The 18,906-nt window shown below is 44.1% G+C and overlaps 1 protein-coding gene across 1 annotated transcript in view; it reads left to right on the forward strand.

Moving 5' to 3' along the window:
• The first annotated feature begins 3,201 nt into the window (after window positions 1-3,201).
• Window positions 3,202-18,906, forward strand: part of LOC139391809 (protein tyrosine phosphatase type IVA 3-like) — a 70,341-nt gene continuing 54,636 nt past the window's right edge. Inside the window, exon 1 of the mRNA XM_071139372.1 lies at window positions 3,202-3,484. The gene's annotated coding sequence lies outside the window, so the exon portion shown is untranslated. The remainder of the gene's footprint in view (window positions 3,485-18,906) is intronic.

Raw genomic sequence — 18,906 nt, forward strand, 5'->3', positions numbered from 1 at the left:
TTATCTATTACAGTCTAATACAGTTATTTGAGTAGAATGAAAGAAATAAATAGTCTATTTGAGCCAACAATATTGAAAGCCTACTCGATGATTACAAAACAACGTGGACTGCACTGACTGTTTTATCAAATGACATGTGAATTATAAGACGTGCTTACGAAGATGTCCTGAACTTCAGGGATAGATCTTGCATTGATCATTTCAACCATTATTGTTTTAAAATAACCATATAATGAATCAATGAAACCAAGTTAAGTCTGAGGGACATTTCCTCAGGGCCCCGCCCCGCTGTTTACCACCTTATCCTGGTATGAAAAGGTCCTATAGGTCTAGTTAACCTGGAATGCACACCTGTACGTGTAGTAGTACCCTGTGCCTACATATGCTTATGATGATCACCATTTTACATGGAGAAAAAAACGTTTTTCACTTCACATTATGCACTTTTAAGTCGTTTTTGCCTCATTAAAGTTTATAACAACTTAATAAGCTACTTTTACGCATTCATATGCTCCCATCCCTGATTAAATTGGTAACATTTCTGTATACATTGTTAATCTATAACCTAGACAATGTCAATGTATGCGTTTATAAATGTCTGTGTATACAGTTGGAACCTCTCATTTAAAGAAAACATTTAAGAAAAACTTGGACTTTTGTAGCCAGCTGGTGTTTTTTTTATTACAGGTTGATGCTATATTTCGTAGACATAGAAATCAGATTCGTACTTTGTTCAAATCTAATTCGCAATAAAAGTAGGATGGTCCTAATCTAATTATATGATAATTTGGGTATCTATACAAAAACGAAGTTCAATGTAAGACCTAAGTTTCAATGGCTGCAATATCAAGGAAAGGGCAGATTTAAAAACGTTTGATTCATCACCTCATGTCTTGTTGTAGTCATTATGTTTTGTATTCTTTAAGAATGTATTTTTATAAATTATATTATAACATGTGTTTTCTTTCTTCCATTCTACCTAAATAACTGGAAATGTTTATCAAATGGATGATTTAAATTGGTTGGTCAGCTATTTTCCACAACCTTTTTTGGGGTATTTAAATTTCGTTATATACAAAGGGCCTGACCTCTTTGAAATTATGTTCACCTCACTCATCTCTTCCATTGTCCCAGCTAATGTGTTCTGTATAACAAGGGATTCTGTGGCATTTGCATCCACTAAATATGTATTAGACATTCACAGGACTATAACATTCGGAATGCTGTGAAGTGCTGCCTTGCCACTCACAGTTTTAGCCTATAATTGAAAAGCAGATAAACAGGGGACTGTTTTCTAAATGCTTTTTTTCTAGCCTGTGTATAGTTTAGGCAATCCTGCTTTGTATAGCGTTCTCCATCCTAACATTCGATTGAATGTGATTCAACAATTCTTCACTAGATGGAAATGTTGGACAGGAAATGAACTACTGTTCAGCGAAAAGTAACCTCAATTCTAGGACTACACTGAGATATTTTGTAGGCTGATTGATAGGCCAGGCCTGCCAATGCAGTTTCAATACAGCATGCTACTTTAGGTTAACCCTGCAGTGATGTCCAGTCTATAAATAATTAAGGGTGCGTTCTGAGCCCTCTCCTGTACTCCCTGTTCACCCACGACTGTGTGGCCACGCACGCCTCCAACTCAATCATCAAGTTTGCGGACGACACAACAGTGGTAGGCTTGATTACCAACAACGACGAGACGGCCTACAGGGAGGAGGTGAGGGCCCTCGGATTGTGGTGTCAGGAAAATAACCTCACACTCAACGTCAACAAAACTAAGGAGATGATTGTGGACTTCAGGAAACAGCAGAGGGAACACCCCCCTATCCACATCGATGGAACAGTAGTGGAGAGGGTAGTAAGTTTTAAGTTCCTCGGCGTACAAACCACAGACAAACTGAATTGGTCCACCCACACAGACAGCATCGTGAAGAAGGCGCAGCAGCGCCTCTTCAACCTCAGGAGGCTGAAGAAATTCGGCTTGTCACCAAAAGCACTCACAAACTTCTACAGATGCACAATCGAGAGAATCCTGTCGGGCTGTATCACCGCCTGGTACGGCAACTGCTCCGCCCACAACCGTAAGGCTCTCCAGAGGGTAGTGAGGTCTGCACAACGCATCACCGGGGGCAAACTACCTGCCCTCCAGGACACCTACACCACCCGATGTCACAGGAAGGCCATAAAGATCATCAAGGACAACAACCACCCGAGCCACTGCCTGTTCACCCCGCTATCATCCAGAAGGCGAGGTCAGTACAGGTGCATCAAAGCTGGGACCGAGAGACTGAAAAACAGCTTCTATCTCAAGGCCATCAGACTGTTAAACAGCCACCACTAACATTGAGTGGCTGCTGCCAACACACTGACTCAACTCCAGCCACTTTAATAATGGGAATTGATGGGAAATGATGTAAAATATATCACTAGCCACTTTAAACAATGCTACCTAATATAATGTTTACATACCCTACATTATTCATCTCATATGTATACGTATATACTGTACTCTATATCATCTACTGCATCTTTATGTAATACATGTATCACTAGCCACTTTAACTATGCCACTTTGTTTACATACTCATCTCATATGTATATACTGCACTCAATACCATCTACTGTATCTTGCCTATGCCGCTCTGTACCATCACTCATTCATATATCTTTATGTACATATTCTTTATCCCCTTACATTTGTGTCTATAAGGTAGTAGTTTTGGAATTGTTAGCTAGATTACTTTTTGGTTATTACTGCATTGTCGGAACTAGAAGCACAAGCATTTCGCTACACTCGCATTAACATCTGCTAACCATGTGTTTGTGACAAATAAAATTTGATTTGATTTAAATAATTAACATAATTTTTTTATTCGTTTTTTCACGACTATGAAGATTGTGTTTTTGGAAAGCTCTAGGTAATATTAAATGGACTAGGCCTACATGGGCTTGAACCGGCTTGAACTCATCACATTAGTAGGCTATAATAGGGCAGCAGAGAAATATCCATTGTCATCTCCAAGTCCTGTGCATTTTACATTTTTTAAATATTTATTTAAGTAAGCAAGTCAGTTAAGAACTAATTCTTATTTACCTACCCCATCCAAACCTTAGCTATGCTGGGCCAATTGTGCGCCACCCTATGGGACTCCCAATCACGCCGGTTGTGATACAGCCTGGAATCTAACCAGGGTCTGTAGTGACGCCTCTAGCGCTGAGATTCAGTGCCTTAGACCGATGCGCCACTCGGGAGCCCATCTGGTGGTCCACAGCATAGAGTTTGTGTAGCCCAGTCGAGCCGGCGATTCGAATTCCCGCTATACCGACTTCATGGTTTTCCCATTTGTCCCGAAATCATGCATTCAGAATCTTGACTGACGCACGTAGCTAGTGGGATGAACGTCAGTGCACATGAACCCAATACTCCACCTTGGACCTACCGGTAGTTTCAGCCCAGATTTTATCAGCAAGAAAACGACTGGTGAGTAAACTACTAATCACAAACCTACACCAGTAGGCTAATAATTTGTTTAGACACTACTCTATCTATTGACGGCCAGACTGCTGCACATAGCTCGAAATATAACGTTATGACAATTTACAACAGCCATGCACTGAGATCGCTATGCAATGCATGCGTTCTGCCTGCGACAGTGCTGGGTGTCTTCCTGCTTCTTGGTCAGGGTAGCTTGGCAACATTAGCTATAGCCAACTAAGTTCGTGGCAAGCAAGTTTGAAATGATAACGATTGATTAGATGGCGACTGAATTTGAGATTGTATAGAGTTCTCAATCTCGACTAATCGAATGCGGCCGATGCAGACAGTCTAAACATGATTCCACGTCTCTTGTTCTGTTATCTCTTTTTTGTCGAAGTAGCAACAATGCGATACAATGTAACATTTGAGTGGAAGGATCGTGTAATGTCTTGCTACTTTGTAACCACCATGTAGACTACATTATGTCACAATGTATAGTGGGCTATGGACATTTGCAGCATTGTTGCATCATTGAAGGCAGAAGTAGGGCAGGTTATTATTTTCTTCAACCATGAAACTAACGTCGATAGTAAGTAAGGTCATTCCATTTGATTTCAATCACTTTCTGACTGCATCCCTTTTGACTTGAACGAAACCTTCCCTAGGCCTACATGTTTGCCCCGTAGTAGAAGTGGTCACAAATGTACTTTTTGGACCTGAATGCCAAAACATTCCTGAGATAGAGGTGCTCAAATTGACCCATTTTCAATATGTCTTCATCACTGAAAAATATAAACGGTTGATATCATTTGAACGCTGACAAACAGGCTTGTTAAACTGTTTTATGATTTATATATATTTTTTAAATTGTCATTTTAATTATTTTTTTAACAGCAATTATCAAAAATAAGTATACATAACATTTTTAAAAGCCTGCTCTTTCCATCACATAAATTGACCAGGTGAAAGGTATGACCCCTTATTGATTCCACTGATTAAATCCACTTCAAACAGTGTAGATGAAGGGGAGGAGACGGGTTAAAAATATATATAGTTTTATGTCTTGAGACAATTGAGACATGGATTGTGTGCGTGCGCCATTCAAAGGGTGAATGGGCAAGACAAAATATTTGAGTTTGTGTCAAGACCTGCGACGCTGCTGGGTTTTTCATGCTAAACAGTTTTCCGTGTGTATCAAGAATGGTCCACCACCCAAGGGACATCCTGCCAACTTGACACAACTGTGGGAAGCCTTGGAGTGAACATGGGCCAGCATCCCTGTGGAATGCTTTCGACACCTTGGACTATTCCCTGATTTATTGAGGCTATTCTGAGGGTAAAGGGGGGGGGGGGGTGTATGTTGTAACTTGGACCCTATTTTACATAAATTGAGGTGTTTGTTGTGCCTGCCATCAGTTGAGACATGGCATACTCTTGAATACAGGGTGGGTGTCATGTTTGGCAAATAAATGTACTAACATTTTAAATGGTACCACAAAGATGTTTTTAGGTCCACACATCAGAGAATGTTGACTTGAGTGGGGATATCCATTGTTATAAATTCAACTGTCAATCTTCCATAGGAAACTGATTGAAATAATAGCATTATAGACAATAGAATAAACATTCCCATGCAAATTGACACCAGCCGCCATCTTTCTGGTAGTAATTGGAAGTTAGTTTCAATTCAATTTAAATGTCAATGGTTTACCAGCTAAATTTCAGGGTTCTCAAACGATAGGCCAATTCTATGAATTGGATGTATATGATTTAACTGACAACCACCTTGTATTCAGCAGTATACTGTGTCTCAACCGATGATGGATGGGCACCACACAAACATTTCAGATGATGTCAAATAGGGTATAAGCTACAATATTTGTGAAAATGAGAGGTGACCATAACACTTCTAACCATTTCCCCTGTTATGATCCAATATGACTTATCATCTTGAGTATAGGTTATACAGCTGGAGACTACAATTGACCATTTGGTTGACTTGGGTGTTGAGAGTTCGTACCACTGCGTAAGAGGAGTTTGTGGTGCAATTTGTCCTCCAATACAAATTCCGGTGAATCAAGAGTTGGGCTGTTTCTATGTGCTCTTAAATGGTTTACACTTTTATATTGAAATGTGATCTCTACATATACACATTGCTGCATTTCTTTGGGATTCCAGTGAGAATTGCTTGGCCACAAAGCTCTTCTACACATCCACCACGAGAGGGACCTCACAAGGAAGCTATACCCAGTGCTTTGGTCCTACCTGTACAGCCACTGAGAATTCCCTCTCTTTCGAAAGGGTCCACATGACCCCCTGTCCCCATGCCAGAGAAAGGAGCGGTGGTTTTCTCCACTCAGTCTAAATGACATTCGAGATGCTTCCAGACGTCTAGTTGTGGTTGTTTTTGAGGTCTGGTCTTGGCCAGATGCCTGCTGCTCCGTTTAGGACTGGGTCGTATTCAGTAGACACATAATGGTATAAAATAATGTGAAACAGGGAGATACTACCTGAAACTTTACAATGAGAAACACTTGTTTTTGTTTTCTCTTGTGCCCTAATGGAGGGTTTCCCAAACTCGGTCCTCGAACTTGATGATGAGTTGGCTATTTGAATCAGCTGTGTAGTGCTAGGGCAAAAAACAAACTGTGCGGGAGGCCCCAGGACCGAGTTTGGGAAACCCTGCCCTAATGAACACAACCCTGTTATTTTAGCCTGTTTCTGCATTTGTACTCTACATTCAGCTCTGTACCTTTCCAATGAGAAACACTTGTTTTCTTTCTCTTAGTCCCTAATGAACACAACCCTGTATTTAGCCCAGTTGTGAAGTTGCTGCTCTACATCTGGTCTTTCAGAAAATAAACAGCGACTTCCACAAAATCAGTGGGTCGTTCCACCTCAAAAAGCACCGGAGGATTTCGACTGTCAGATTGTGTTGGAATTGATTTGTTAGTCAGAAACAAATAAGATTAGTGTTCCTGAAACATTATTTTGTAGAAATATAATTTGATCGGGGAGATTAAGCTAGTGATTGCACCCAAATTAGTTATTTTAACTTATAGGATTCATATAGTATTAATTAAATATAGTACCCAATATCTAAATCGGACCAAACTTCTTCCTATCATTAAGTACGACATGGGGAATTCAATAAACTGATCAAAAGCCACCCACAGACCTCCATGCTAACCCAACCCAAACAACTAGTATATCGGATCAGTTCTCTATGTCTGACAAGTAGTATGTAGCTGTGGCTTGGAGTATTGCTTCTTCATACTATGTCATGTATTCCCTGTGAATCTGGTCGTTCACCCCCCCCCCCCCCCCCCCCCTGTTTACCCCCCCCCCCCCTCCCCGTTCAGAGATTTTAGCCATTAAAGCCACTTGCATTATTTACCATAGTAAATGAGTTTGAAATTAACAGAATGTGCCCACTAGATGCTGCTGTACCTGCCACACCCTTTTATCGATGTTGTCTTTTGTGTTTATTATATAGATCACAACATTTTCTTTGCAACTTTGGGTAGAAAACCAATAGGTTTTTCTCATGATGACAATAAATTGTGTGGTCAACCTCACAATTTAAGCCAGTCCTCCATGAAAGCAACGCGTGGAAATCTAATTAGCATTTAAAAAAAATACCCATCAAAATCCATCTGTTTAATTAATTGTAAATGCCAGTGATGTTCTAATAATTTGCCTGCCTGCGTCTCTGTCTCTGAGTCTCTCACCAGTTTACCCGTTGCAGCATATCTTTTCCCATTGAATGTCATTTATTGACTTAGGCATGTACATCAATTTGCGAACTGAATTCCTTTCATGGAGGACTGGCTTGACCTGTGTGGTTGACCCCAACATTTATTTTTAAGATGAGCAAAAGCTATTTGTTTTCTACCCAAAGTTTCAAAGAAAATGTTGTAATCCATTAAATAAACACAAGAAACCAGCAAAACAGATGAAATGGCATCTAGTGGGCAAAACATGGTACTTTCTCCAACCCCAGCCTAGCGCCACTGATTCTAATAAAAACAGTTTGTCCCCAGCGGTGTTAGTGGTACTCTCTGTGCGTATAACCAGGCATAACAGGACACTAGGGAGGACCTCCTTTAGGGCTGTGTGGTGTTGGGTGTGTATAAAGCAGGCTGGTATGGTGGTGACGATGATGATGATGAAGCAATGTCTTAACTAGGCTCTCGTTAGGTGAAGCCAGTTTTTGGGCCCCATTTATAAAATGTTCTTAATTTTTATAGGACATTTCAGTGCATTCATTTTGTAAAATATGAGAACATTTTGTTTATATAATGTTACATGCAGAGGATGGGTGGCTGGGTTAACCCCTTGTGCACCACCATTGGGTTGTTTGTGAGACTGTTTTACACTACTGAGTCCATGTCTCTCCTTCCTCCCAAAGTGCACGCTTATTCACTTCCCTTCACTGATTTGAAATGACTGATATAAGAAAAATAGTAGAAACTCCCACCAGCCCATGCCTCCACCAATCTAATGCTTTTAGGTTTGTGGGAATTAGTGAACGAGTGCACACTTCAGGAGAAAGGACATATTATTGGGACAACTCTTTGCTTGCTGGAAAGGATGTGGAAGTTGAAAAGATTGGATGAAGATGACAAGAAGTTGCCATAGTGAAAAGTTCCACGGTGGGGTCAGACCTCCCTGCTGTCATCTCACCAGGATTCATTCAAATTGGCCAGATTGCTGTTATCCAATGTATCAGATTCAGACCTTGGTTCAAAATCAAATACTATTTGAAATCTTTCAAATATGTTGAGCGTTTGATCTAGTAAGTCTGGAATGGAAGATGAGCAGGGTTTTGGGACTATTCTATTGGTCCATTAAGTGAGGCAAGCTCAACCAAGTCACATTGAGTAATATGAAAAACAGCGCAGGCTTTTCTAGATAGGTAGGTGGTAACAGGATGGGGTGGTGGAATGGACTTGGTTCTGTAAGTTTTTTGACAACGCTATGGTTTCAGCATGTACACAGCACATGTACACAACACATGTTGCTTCCTGCAACACTAACTCAAAAAAGTTCTGGGACACTGTAAAGTCCATCGAGAATAAGAACACCTCCTCCCAGCTGCACACTGCACTGAAGATAGGAAACACTGTCACCACTGATAAATCCACCATAATTGAGAATTTCAATAAGCATTTTTCTACGGCTGGCCATGCTTTCCACCTGGCTACTCCTACCCCGGTCAACAGCACTGCACCCCCCAAAGCAACTCGCCCAAGCCTTCCCCATTTCTCCTTCTCCCAAATCCGTTCAGCTGATGTTCTGAAAGAGCTGAAAAATCTGGACCCCTACAAATCAGCCGGGCTAGACAATCTGGAACCTTTCTTTCTAAAATGATCTGCCGAAATTGTTGCCACCCCTATTACTAGCCTGTTCAACCTCTCTTTCGTGTCGTCTGAGATTCCCAAACATTGGAAAGCATCTGCGGTCATCCCCCTCTTCAAAGGGGTGGACATTCTTGACCCAAACTGCTACAGACCTATATCTATCCTACCATGCCTTTCTAAGGTCTTCGAAAGCTAAGTCAAGAAACAGATTACCGACCATTTCGAATCTCACCATACCTTCTCTGCTATGCAATCTGGTTTCAGAGCTGGTCATGGGTGCACCTCAGCCACGCTCAAGGTCCTAAACGATATCTTAACCGCCATCGATAAGAAACATTACTGTGCAGCCGTATTCATTGATCTGGCCAAGGCTTTCGACTCTGTCAATCACCACATCCTCATCGGCAGACTCGACAGCCTTGGTTTCTCAAATGATTGCCTCGCCTGTTCACCAACTACTTCTCTGATAGAGTTCAGTGTGTCAAATCGGAGGGTCTGCTGTCCGGACCTCTGGCAGTCTCTATCGGGGTGCCACAGGGTTCAATTCTTGGACCGACTCTCTTCTCTGTATACATCAATGCAGCTCTTGCTGCTGGTGAGTCTCTGATCCACCTCTACGCAGACGACACCATTATGTATACTTCTGGCCCTTCTTTGGACACTGTGTTAACAATCCTCCAGGCAAGCTTCAATGCCATACAACTCTCCTTCCGTGGCCTCCAATTGCTCTTAAATACAAGTAAAACTAAATGCATGCTCTTCAACCGATCGCTACCTGCACCTGCCCGCCTGTCCAACATCACTACTCTGGACGGCTCTGACTTAGAATACGTGGACAACTACAAATACTTAGGTGTCTGGTTAGACTGTAAATTCTCCTTCCAGACCCATATCAAACATCTCCAATCCAAAGTTAAATCTAGAATTGGCTTCCTATTTCGCAACAAAGCATCCTTCACTCATGCTGCCAAACATACCCTTGTAAAACTGACCATCCTACCAATCCTCGACTTTGGCGATGTCATTTACAAAATAGCCTCCAATACCCTACTCAACAAATTGGATGCAGTCTATCACAGTGCAATCCGTTTTGTCACCAAAGCCCCATATACTACCCACCATTGCGACCTGTACGCTCTCGTTGGCTGGCCCTCGCTTCATACTCGTCGCCAAACCCACTGGCTCCATGTCATCTACAAGACCCTGCTAGGTAAAGTCCCCCCTTATCTCAGCTCGCTGGTCACCATAGCATCTCCCACCTGTAGCACACGCTCCAGCAAGTATATCTCTTTAGTCACCCCCAAAACCAATTCTTTCTTTGGCCGCCTCTCCTTCCAGTTCTCTGCTGCCAATGACTGGAACGAACTACAAAAATCTCAAACTGGAAACACTTATCTCCCTCACTAGCTTTAAGCACCAACTGTCAGAGCAGCTCACAGATTACTGCACCTGTACATAGCCCACCTATAATTTAGCCCAAACAGCTACCTCTTTCCCTACTGTATTTAATTAATTAATTAATTTTGCTCCTTTGCACCCCATTATTTTTATTTCTACTTTGCACATTCTTCCATTGCAAATCTACCATTCCAGTGTTTCACTTGCTATATTGTATTTACTTTGCCTCCATGGCCTTTTTTTGCCTTTACCTCCCTTATCTCACCTCATTTGCTCACATCGTATATAGACTTGTTTATACTGTATTATTGACTGTATGTTTGTGTTACTCCATGTGTAACTCTGTGTCATTGTATGTGTCGAACTGCTTTGCTTTATCTTGGCCAGGTCGCAATTGTAAATGAGAACTTGTTCTCAACTTGCCTACCTGGTTAAATAAAGGTGAAATTAATTAATTAATAAAAAAAAATATGTACACAACACATGCTCCAGGGCATTTTGGCTGTTCATGTTTTCTCTGCTTTTCACCACAGTCTAATGTCTGACGTCATGCTGTGCAAAGGGTCATTTCCATGTAAAAGCCCCATGAGCACTAATGTGAAGTTCAAATGAAAGCAGACTATTTTTTAAATATATTAATTACATATAATTATTTAAACCATTTCCCATCATATAAAGGAATAAGCGTAGGCTTTGATTTCTGGTTTAACAGATGGAAAAGGGGTCTTTATAAAACATCTAGCAGAAAAAGTCTTAAAAGGTATTAGAAATTCATCAAAACACAAAAATGTGACGCAATGACCCCTGCCAGTGCCAAGTAATTACAATATTTAGATTTAGTTTTGCAGAAACTTTTTGATTCTGTAAGTTTAAGTTCATGAGGAGGGAGGATAATGAAAGGTCACAGAAGTAACAAGTACATTTAAACCTACCAATTACTTAGTTTTTACTGTTAATAATTTGGTTTGGGATTTATTAAGTGATTAACCTTTTACTACAGTGGGCTAAATCAGGGTCACACAGAGAATTTCTTGGTAGTCTTAAACAAATCTACTTTAAAACAAAATTATACACCTCTCACACATGGTTATGAGCTTAATTTGAGAAGACACATGTACCATGTCAGATATAGAGTTGAAATGTATTACATTTTGAGTTTGCATCCCAATATTTCACTTTTTATACATCACAGAAGATCAATATATATAACAAAACCATTTGACATATAAACACCAGATTTTGGCGTGTTTTTATATATAGAAATATGTAACATTCCACCCATGCAACTAGGAATACATAGTAGTCACACACCACAGTTGGGTCACCTGCCACTTTACTCCCTTCCACTGGCATACTGTTATGTTAACCTCAATGTTTTCTTTCTCTTTCTGTCGCATGGTGGTCAATGCAAGAGTGTGAAAACAGTCTGGACAACCCACTCACCTCTCTTTCCTTTGTCTCCCTCTCCTCTCTCCCCTGTCTCTTCTCTCTCTCTCTCTCTCTCTCTCTCCCCCTGTCTCTTCCCTCTCTCTCTTCCCTCTCTCTCTCTCTCTCTCTCTCTCTCCCCCTGTCTCTTCGCTCTCTCTCTCTCTCTCCCCCCTGTCTCTTCGCTCTCTCTCTCTCTCTCCCCCCTGTCTCTTCGCTCTCTCTCTCTCTCTCCCCCCTGTCTCTTCGCTCTCTCTCTCTCTCTCCCCCCCTGTCTCTTCGCTCTCTCTCTCTCTCCCCCTGTCTCTTCGCTCTCTCTCTCTCCCCCCCTGTCTCTTCGCTCTCTCTCTCTCTCCCCCTGTCTCTTCGCTCTCTCTCTCTCCCCCCTGTCTCTTCGCTCTCTCTCTCTCCCCCCTGTCTCTTCGCTCTCTCTCTCTCTCTCCCCCGTCTCTTCGCTCTCTCTCTCTCTCTCTCCCCCCTGTCTCTTCGCTCTCTCTCTCTCTCTCGCTCCCCCCTGTCTCTTCGCTCTCTCTCTCTCTCTCTCCCCCGTCTCTTCGCTCTCTCTCCCCCTCTCCCCCCTGTCTCTTCGCTCTCTCTCCCCCCTGTCTCTTCGCTCTCTCTCCCCCCTGTCTCTTCGCTCTCTCTCTTTCCCCGTCTCTTCTCTCTCTCTCTTTCCCCGTCTCTTCTCTCTCTCTTTCCCCGTCTCTTCTGTCGCTCTGTCCCCCCTCTCTCTCTCTCTCTCTCTCTCTCTCTCTCTCTCTCTCTCTCTCTCTCTCTCTCTCTCTCTCTCTCTCTCTCTCTCTCCCCCTGTCTCTTCTCTCTCTCGCCCCCTGTCTAGCTCTCTCCATTTTCTGAAACCAGTCCTCTTACCCACTGAGCACTGACTGACAACGGATGTCCATGGGTGTTGAAAAGTAGTTCAAATTTGGTCAGTACAAATCTAAACTTATCATAGAAGTTTGGATAGTACAGTAGAGCACAGTAAAGTAGAGTATAAGTCAGTACAATACAGTACTGTAGAGTTTAGTACAGTAATGAACACTAGAGTTGAGTACAGTATAATTTGCTGTGTTGTACTTTACCTTACTGTACCTAACTGTACTTTAATGTACTGCACTGAACTCCAACTTTAAGGAAGCAGAATACATACATATTTGTATGGCAGAGAAGTGGGGTGAGGACGGGGGTAGGTTTACTCTGCCTGGTCTTTCCTCTCTCTCATGTTGCACATCCCATATGCCACCCTATTCCCTATATAGTGCACTACATTTAACCAGTGCCCTATGAGCCCTCGTATGGAATAGTGTTACATTTGTAATGCAGATTGGGGCACCGGCTGTGACTCTCTGAGACAGGAAGCTCCGTGACATTAGCCTAGCTTTGTGTGTGTCATTTGAAATCATCCAGCTGCAGGGAATGGGAATATCCCTTTGAACACACAGCCAGAATGTGAGCCGCTTCCTTTGGTTTCTGAATCAAAGCTGTGGTGTTGCCCAAAGCCGGAGCAAGTGAGTGGAGTAGGACAATTTTGGTGTGTGACGAGGCGATCCCTCTGCGATGGTGTGTGACGAGGCGATCCCTCTGCGATGGTGTGTGACGAGGCGATCCCTCTGCGATGATGTGTGACGAGGCGATCCCTCTGCGATGGTGTGTGACGAGGCGATCCCTCTGCGATGATGTGTGACGAGGCGATCCCTCTGCGATGGTGTGTGACGAGGCGATCCCAGAGAAGCCTGAGCAGCTCTTAGTGTAGCTTGACCACTTGAGCCAAGTAGTTCAACTACCAGGACTTTCCTTAGCGCACAGTTGACCCATTACTGACAACATAGGGGGGGACTCACCAAAACCACGATGGGATAGTCCTGACCTACTGATAGCTGTGGGAATTCTGACTCCCAGAGCAACTAGGGGAAAAAGAGATTTTATAATGTCAAATAAAAATACATACAGAGAGAGAGAAATCTCTTGTTGCCAAATCCCCAGCCCTTTCATTCTAGCCTACATTTAGCTCATCTCTTTCACTGTCTTTCCTCTCTCTCTTGCTCCCTCTCAATTTCTTTCATATTCTGGAATGATCTCACTCCCAATCCATCTCTTTCTCCCTCTTCCTATAATCTATTTTCCATCCTCCTTGCTTTCAGTTCACCCATTATCTATCAATCTATCAATCAATCTTATCTAAAGCTAGGGGAAGTGGTGCTCTGCTGTTGTTGAGTATAGTGTGTGTGTCTGCCTGTAACTCTGGACCTGTTCTTCTGCATCAATAGCCTTGGCTTTGATACAGTTCACAGTCAAGTGAACACAAGGTTAAAAACAATCTTGATTCAAAACAATGACTGGAATCGGGTCAGAGTTATCTGTGGAGAACAACAAAGGTAGTGACTGTGATGGACGTTCACCATGTACACTACATGTAAATCTGCTCATTTAAAGGCCTATAGCCAGTGTTTACTTAACCAAAAGGCACGGCCAGGCTGGTAGGCACCTCTGTTCAAGTGTCGGCACTAATTTGCAAACCGATTCTATATGTAGAAACGGGCAAAAATGATGTCTGTTTCCCCCTGGCGGTCACTATAACACACCGCGCAGACAGCAAGCGAACAGACGGAAAACGGACTGACTTTTAATGTGGTGTGTTTTCTCCATAACATAGCACCTGCATTCAGTATGTTGTTGTGATGAATGAGTGGTCTTTAAACACCCATCCTCTAATTTTTAGTTTGATTTGAATTCCCTCTTCTCAGAGCCCTCAAGCAAAGTGATATGACTAGTGAGGAAGTGGCCCGTAGACGCTGATCTGGAGTCCGTTTAGCATTTTCTCCTCTAATGGTTTAGGTTACAATTGGAGGAGGGGAAGCTGATCCTAGATCTGTACATAGGGGAAACTTCAACAGAGTTGGTTCAGGCTTGTGGCTGTGATTGGACCCAGAGGAGCTGCTGTGAGTGTTGTCGTGAGCACTGTCAGAGAAATCTGTTTGCCGCTCTGCTTGCACACTGAGAGACAATTCTGTAATAGCTGACTAAATTACAATTCAGGGAAACAAGAGCGAGATTGGTAGAGGGAGGGAACGGGAGGGACTCCTGGTGTCTGTGTTTAGTCACGACTCAGCCTGACTGACCTGTTTTCCTCAGACTCTACGTAACGCAGGGATTACACACAGACACACACACACACACACAGAATGACTCACTGTGCCACCTAGACACCCAAAGCCCCCCTGCTTAACAGTAACACACACCTAGTCATTGTGGGGTGTTCTGTCTGAAAACGCCCGGCCGGCATTGGTGACAAGTGCCAAGTAGAGGTTTTAATATGTGGTCCTATGGCGTCTGAGGCACTTGGAAAAAACAGAAATCAGCCACTAGGCTATAGCTGCTAAGAAGATGGCGCTGACAGACATGGCAGCTCTGCTTCTAGCTCCTAAGCAACTTTGCCGTATTACATTATTAGCTCAGAATGTGTTTTATGTTATTACATAGACTACTGTTCAAAAGTTTTAGAACACCTACTCATTTAAGAGCTATCCCTCCCCCACCTCACTTTTTTTGGTTACTACATGATTCCATATGTGTGATTTCATAGTTTTGATGTCTAGTAAAAATAAAGAAAAACCCTTGAATGAGTAGGTGTTCTAAAACCTTTGACAAGTAGTGTACAGCCAAAAAGAACTTTTGGATATCACCAGCAGTAAGACCAGAAATACGACTTTCCCGAATTGGATCCTTTGTTCGTACCCCTCCAGGGCAATCAAACTTATCCCAGAGGCTGCTCCAAGATATGGAGAAGAGGTATTCGGAATGGATGTCACGTGTGCTCCCTCCCCGGCCTCTAGGTCACCAGGCTGCAGGTGTTATTGTTTCTGTTTCATGTCTGTGCGTTGTTCGTGTTTCTTGTTTTGTATTATGTTGCGTTTATTTATTAAAACACTCACTCTCTGAACTTGCTTCCCGACTCTCAGCGTACATCGTCACAGAATAACGCCTCTTGAATGTCGTCTTCCATGGCCTGGGTCTCAACCACAGACAGAGGGTAGATGCGTCTGCTCGGAGGTGTAGCACTGGAAAACAGGTCGATGGCACAGTCCCAGGGGCGATGAGGAGGGAGACCGGTAGCGCGGGTCTTGGAGAATACCTCCCTTAGATATTCCTCCGGGATGTTGGGCTGGAGGGCAACCACAGGACTCTCAACCAACGTGGAACCACAGAGGACAGGAAAGCAGGTCTTCCGGCATTCAGGTGACCAGTCAGTGATTCTCATCCTCGACCATGAGATGGTAGGGTCATGCCGCTGAAACCAAGGTAGGCTGAGGATGATCTTGTGAACGGGTGTACTGGAGATGAAGAAGGGGATATTTTCCTGGTGATTTGGCTCCACGGTGAGGGTCAGTGGTTGGGTGATGTGTGATGGTTCTGGATCCTAGAGGCCAACAGTCGAGACCTTGAACTGGAAAAGGAGAGGAGAGCGGGTAGGTAGTAATATTGAGAGAGGAGGCAAGGGTCTGTTCCCCACAACGTCGTAATCCACTAAATCTGTGGACACAGGGCATGAGGGACAGTCAGTCAGAGTGATTGGCACTAAAGAGTCTAACTGGAAGAGTAGTAGAGGGAATACTCACTCCTGGTCCAGGTCATATAACATCACGTGACCGTCCCTCTGCTCTAGTGGACCCCTGATTCTGAAGTAACGGACACGGCTGGCGCTTGTGCCCTCCCTGGCCACAGTACAGATAACGCCCCAGCTGTATCCGTCTGCGTCGTTCCGCTGCGGGAAGGCGCGTAACCCCTACACCCATGGGTTCAGGCTCTGATCCCGAACACCCGCCGAAGGAGGGAGAAGTTATGTAGATGCCGACGCTCCCGGAGGAGGTTATCCAGACGGAGGGCCACCCCAATGAGTGCGTCCAGGGTGAGGTTGTCATCCCAATGAGTGCGTCCAGGGTGAGGTTGTCATCCCAACGAGTGCGTCCAGGGTGAGGTTGTCATCCCAACGAGTGCGTCCAGGGTTCATCTCGGCAGGCCAGTTCCATCTGGACCTCCTCGCGCAGACCTCTTCTAAATAACGTACTGAATGCCGGCTCATTCCATCCAATGGAAGCTGATACTGTCCAGAAGGTAAGCACATACTCAGCAGCCGTCTGATTCCGCTGCTAGAGCTGAAGCAGACGCTCACCTCCAACTCTGCCCTCCGAAGGATGATCAAAAATCCATTTAAACAGAGCCACGAACCCCTCATAAGACTCGAGCTCCTCCTCTCCTCTCTTCCAGACGGCCGTAGCCCATTCCAATGCCTGCCCAGTCAGCAGAGAAAAAGCCACGGCAACCTTAGACCTCTCGGTGGTGGGAGCTCCCATCTGATGTGCGAAATAGAGGGAGCACTGATGGAGGAAGCCACGGCATTTGGATGGTGCCCCGTCATATTTCTCCGGGAGGGATAAACCGGCATCGCCGACCTGAGCAGGTTGCTTAATGGGCCGGTGTGCTGACTCGTTGGGTAGACTGGCTCTAGAATATCCTCCGCTGTTGAGACGTTGTAGACTGTGGAGAACCTCTTTCATGGCCGTCCCCAGTTGAGCCAGCTGATCATGGTGTTGACGAAGAAGGTCACCTTGTTCATTGATCGTCTGGGAGATGTCCGGTTGTCCTCCCCATGCAGACCTCTTCTAAATAACGTGCTGAGCGCCAGCTCATTCCATCCACTGGAAGGTAAGCGCATACTCAGCAGCCGCCTGGTTCCCAGGGATCGTCCCTTAGGTTGGCGTCCTGCGGCTGGAGCCGAATGCGCCGGGGAGGGGGTAACGTCAGGTATGCTCTGTCTCCGGCACTCTAGGTCGCCATGCTCCTGCGTCTCAGCCAGATTGACAGGTTTCCCGCGCCTCTGCAGAGGTGTCTGCTCCTGATCCCCGGGATCGTCATTTTGGTCCGAGTCCTGCGGCTGGAGCTGCGTGTCGGGGAGGGGGTACTGTCACTTGTGCTCCCTCTCTGGCCTTTTGGTCACCAGGCTGCTCATTATGGCACACACTTGTCATCATCGTTACGCGCACCTGCGCGTCATCAGACTCACCTGGACTCCATCCCTTCCCTGATTACCTTCCTTATATATGTCACTCCTTTTGGTTCCTTCCCCAGGCGTTACTGTTGCTGTTTCATGTCTGTTCGTGTTTCTTGTTTTGTATTATGTTGCGTTTTATTTATTAAAACACTTACTCCCTGAACTTGCTTCCCGACTCTCAGCGCACATCGTCACAGTGGACTTCTAGTCCAACTCGAGGCGTGCACACCATCCACTGCTTCAGAGTATCTTACTCGCTAATGTTCCATTTTTAAACATTTATTTTTAACCTACATTTAACTAGGCAAGTCAGTTAAGAACAAAATCTTATTTACAATGACAGCCTACCGAGGAACAGTAGTTTAACTGCCTTGTTCAGGGGCATAACGACAGATTTTTACCTTGTCGGCTCGGGGATTCGATCCAGCAACCTTTCGGTTACTGGCCCAACGCTCTAACCACTAGGCCAGTGGTCACCAACCTTTTCTGAGGCAAGATCACTTTCTGAGTCAAAATGCATGCCGAGATCTACTGCTCAGATGTTTTATTAATATGACTTAAAAAATGTAAGCCTATGCAACATTAACCAATGAATACATATACATGGTATTTACCAGAAAAAGTTCAATATTTTATTTTCCCTTGCCAACCACCAGAATGATGAACAACTCAGGGATACCACAGTAGGCAACCAAGTTGAGCCAGCCCAGACACACTGGTCCTAGGGCCTGTCTCCTGTCCTTTCTCCCTTCCTCATGTGTGTGTGTCACAGTAGACCCAGGGTCTGGTTCATTGATTGTGAGAATGGGGGAGGATGGAAATCATGATGAATCCATTTCCTCCCAATAATACAGAGCTGATCAGAGAGCGAAGCAGAGCATTGAACCCCAGACACTAGCAGTCTATCATTAGGTTGGGGTAGAGATTATCTTATTTATGCACAGAGTTTACCCCTCATATCAACCAGCAACAGGTTCCTTAACACAGAAGGACAATAAAATGGCCTACCAACTAATATTGTCTGTGTCTTGTGAAGTATGTCCTGTACACTGAGTATACCAGACATTAGGAATACCTTCCTAATATTGAGTTGCACACCCACTTTTGCCCTCAGAACTGCTTCAATTTGGACTCTACAAGGTGTCGAAACTGTTCAACAGGGATGCTGGCCCATGTTGACTCCAATGCTT

The sequence above is a fragment of the Oncorhynchus clarkii genome, chromosome 32 (assembly GCF_045791955.1).
Source record: "Oncorhynchus clarkii lewisi isolate Uvic-CL-2024 chromosome 32, UVic_Ocla_1.0, whole genome shotgun sequence".
Classification (NCBI taxonomy): Eukaryota; Metazoa; Chordata; class Actinopteri; order Salmoniformes; family Salmonidae; genus Oncorhynchus; species Oncorhynchus clarkii.